Here is a 4,242-nt window from a genome sequence, read left to right on the forward strand (position 1 = left end):
GTTGCAGAATTTGGTGATTTTGGCACCACCGTTGTGTCTGGAGCAGCAACAACAGGATTGTTATGCCACTGAATTGTTGTTGTTGCACAATTTGGTGATTGTGGCAAATTCCATCGCCTACAGTTGTTGCAGAATTGCGACTGGCACCAGGGTTGTGAATGGTGTTACAGAATTGGGTGATTTGTCTGGAGCAACAACAGAATCGTCTGGAGCAACAACAACAGAATTGTGATCTGGAGCAACAACAACAACAACAACAGAATTGTCTGGAGCAACAACAGAATTGGTTGTGAATTGTCTGGAGCAACAACAGAATCGTTTTGCGAGAGCTTTCATGGCGGACGTCTCTCCTCTCACTCCCAATTCCATCGCCTACCTCGTCAACCTCCGTCCCCTCCTCCAAATCCTCCACATCTCCCAAATCCGCTCCCCTGATCAGGAGCGCTTCCGCCTCCTCCTCTCCGATGGCTCCTCCGTTGCCCGCCATCCTCGCCGTTCACCTCAACGATTATGTCACCTCCGGCGCCGTTCGCTCAGGCTCCCTGGTGCAGCTGCTCGAGTACGTCTCCAATACTGTACGGCAACGAAGGTGGGCTGCCTCGCATCTGGCTTTCCAATCTATTCACATTGTGTCGAGAATTGCACATCTTTGTCATGCATCATCGTTCCAAGACAAACTGGGTTGTTGAAATGCTCATTGCGGACGATTCAAGCCATCGTTTCTATTTGCCACCTTTCGTTTACTGAAGAACAGAGTTCCGTATGCCTTTGAATTTCCGAAGCTGAGGATTTTCGAGTTTGATTTCGTAGCTAGGCTATGTATTTCCAATTCCGTGTGGCAGACAGAATTATACGGCATATGAAGCATTGATGGGTCATTCATTCACGGAAAACAGATACTTACGGCAGCAGGGCGTTCCAAAGTTCAGGCTTTCCGACTACTACTAGTTGTGATGAAGTCGTCGGATTTCCTCTAAGCTTTGAATTTTTGAGTTGTGCGAATTGAAAAGCATTCATGTACATATCATTGGTTCAAGGTGGACGGAAGCAAACTCACGTACCATTCCGTATCGTTTAATGTGTTGCTTGATGTACTTCCTCTTTTCTCCGCAGAATTGCACTTGCTTTATGTGCATCGAGGTAGTCTCTGCTATCTTTTTACGGCTGAACTTGAGATCGTCCATTGCTTGACGCAATTCAAGGCTTATTTTTGTTCACAAGATGGTGGTAATCGCCACAGTGTCTGATATTATCGGAAATCCAAAACAAGTAATAACGAATGACCACGCGTTCTCTGCCCCAGCAGTTGGTAGTCTTTATCAACAGCAGCATGAGAGACCTGCGAAGCAAGAATGGCCTCTGGGGTGCAGCAGCACAGGAATGGTTGGAACCATACTGGAACCAGGGGCAGGGTTTCAGCCTGTGAACGGGATCTACGTCCGAGAAACTGTTGGGTCGGGAGTCACCGCTTCACAACCTGGATTTTCACCTCCTTCAATGCTTGCTCAGTCTATTGATTGTCAAGAACAGCGATTAATTGTCTCTGCGCACCCTGCTGGGGGGGGAGGAACATGTTCACATCCTCAAGCAGGTCCCTACGGCGGGCGGGTGTCTGCTCCCTCTTATCAAGAACCTTCTCATTTCGATGGAGCGACCACCGCAACGGACGAAGGTCCTGAAAGGGTATGGCCGATAGCAGCATTGAATCCATATCAAAAAGGTTGGAAAATTAAAGCGAGGGTCACTGCAAAAGCTGAGCTCCGTACGTTCCGTAATCCAGCCAAAGGTGATGGCAAGGGTTTTAATTTTGATCTCTTCGACGCACAGAAAGGTGAAATTCGGGTCACCTGTTTCAATGATGCAGCTGAAAAATTCCATGACCTTATAGAACTAGGGAGTGTCTATCTGATCTCCAAGGGAACCCTTAGAGCTGCACAGGGGAACTTCAATCATTTGAAGCACGAATGGGAAATCTATCTGGACTCTCTCATTCGTGGAGCGGTTCTTGGACGACGACGATTCTATACCCCATCAGCAATTCGATTTCAGGCCAATAAACGAGATTGAAAACATGCAAGCAAATGCCAGAGTAGATATCATTGGTGTTGTAGTGGCAATTAATCCATCCATGAAGATTATGCTAAAGAATGGAACAGAGACTCAGAAAAGGAACGTAGTGCTTTGCGATACATCTGGTCAAAGTGTTGACGTTACTTTGTGGGGATCTTTCTGTGGAAAAGAAGGAGAACAGTTGCAGGATTTACACGATTCTGGACATTTTCCTGTTCTACTAGTTAAGGGAGGTCGTGTATGTGACTTCAATGGGAGAGTTTTTGTGGGGACAGTTTGGTCGAGTCAACTACTGATAAATCCCAATCTACCCCAAGCTTTGGAAGTGATGGAGTGGTTCAAACAAGTGGGTAAGAACACAGTATCGCACTCCATTTCTACCCGTATTGAGATGTGGAAAACTATTTCTCAAATCAAGAGTGAAGGACTCGGCAGATCTGATAAACCTGATTGGATTTCTCTGAAAGCAACAATTGCTTTTATAAGGCCTGACCCCGTCTGCTATACAGCTTGCCCTCTTCCCATTGGTGAACGGCAATGCAATAAGAAAGTCGTTGATTATGGTGATGGCACATGGAAATGTAATCGCTGTGAGAAATGTGTTGCACAATGTGACTACAGATATCTCCTATCAATACAGGTTCAAGATCACACTGGAGTCACTTGGATCACAGCTTTTCAAGAGGCTGGGGAGGAGATCTTGGGTGTTTCAGCGAAGGATCTCTACATGTGGAAACAAAATGAGAATCTCAGGTACAACGAGATAATGCAAAAACTACATTTCTCACAGCACTTGTTCAAACTCAAAGTGCAAGAGGAAAATTATAATGATGAGCTTTGTTTGAAATGTATAGCCGTGAATTCAGAAAGACTTGATTATGCAGTGGAAAGCCGAGTACTAATTGATTTCATAGGGAAACTCTGTAAAGAGAAGCAAACTAGTGGATCTTCATCAACTGTGATTGGTGGTTCCTTATTAGAGACCGCTGGTCTTGGTGGATTCACTAATGCAGGGAGTGCAGATGTTGGAACTCTTGGAGGAATCTATACTCTACATTCAGGTAATCTATCCAATGTTTCCGCAGGAATGCTTACCAATGGGATATTGAACGACTATGGTGGAGGTGTTTGTTGCTGCAGATGTGGAGATCTCATTGCAAGGCATTTCCCAACACAACAGAGCATTGACCAAAGTGCTTTAGTGACTGTCAGTCTAAATGCATCTGATTAAGTAGTACAAATGTGCATGCTCACTTCAATTTGTGTAGGGAGATTGAGATTGCCTTGGTCAAACTGCTTCTGGTTTAGGACCTGGCCCTGGGGAGCATGGTGTGAAATCAGGATCTGTCCTCTGGTTGCACTGCTTAGCCCCTTCCAGAGTCTTTCTGGGGAAAATCACAGTTTTGATATTCCAAACACAAGTGTTGCTGCTGGAACAATTGTGTATACATCACCTGCATGCTTCCAGGTCCAGTATACCCTTAGTCTGGTGGACAAGCGATAATATTTCAGGAATCTGTTTTGTTCTTTTAAGGTCTATAAGATTCCGCTCTTGAAAGTTCTGTAAAGTTCCCAAATATATTTTTCATAATTTTTGTGTTTTTGGTATCTGTTCCTGAGAGCATATTGACAAGGACATTTTGATCCTTACAAACGAATTATTGCCCTCTTTTTCTGTCCTCTTCTAGCCAAGTGACTTCTATGGTGTAATTGGCATCATCAGCCCAAGTTCTTAAGTCCAACTTAAGCAACGTCTCTCTTGTCCTGGTTTGTTCCAAGAAGGCTGTCTGTGGTATCAAGTATTCTTGTTCAAGTTTGCATGCAAGTTGTAGGAACCTTGCAAGAAATATTGTAGGGGGGCTGTGTAGCCTACAGTAGCCTCTATTCTGTGTTTAATCCTCTCTCTCTCTCTCTCTCCTCTACTGCTTTACCACAAGTACCCAAGTACAGAAATGAGAAGAGATTGCATTTAAGCATCAGCGAATGAACCAGAGATCAGGAAAGATTACAACAAATGCTATTGTTGTGAGAGAACGCATCAGATCAACTTTGTCAGAAACCTTCTCCACTCAACTTGCTTCTTCCACAGTTACATCAACCCATAGCATCTCGATCATACACCTCTTCAAAAAAATCGGAAAGCTCTGGAAGAAAATGCGGAGAGAGCTAAGA

The 4,242-nt window shown here is 44.6% G+C and overlaps 1 pseudogene; it reads left to right on the plus strand.

Annotated features, from left to right (window-relative positions):
- Window positions 1-1,221: 1,221 nt before the first annotated feature.
- On the plus strand, window positions 1,222-3,333 carry LOC147890263 (replication protein A 70 kDa DNA-binding subunit A pseudogene; annotated as a pseudogene).
- Window positions 3,334-4,242: the final 909 nt, after the last annotated feature.

The sequence above is a fragment of the Dipteris shenzhenensis genome, chromosome 19 (assembly GCF_047967505.1).
Source record: "Dipteris shenzhenensis isolate YYH24624 ecotype China chromosome 19, Dip_SZ_1.0, whole genome shotgun sequence".
Taxonomy (NCBI): domain Eukaryota; kingdom Viridiplantae; phylum Streptophyta; class Polypodiopsida; order Gleicheniales; family Dipteridaceae; genus Dipteris; species Dipteris shenzhenensis.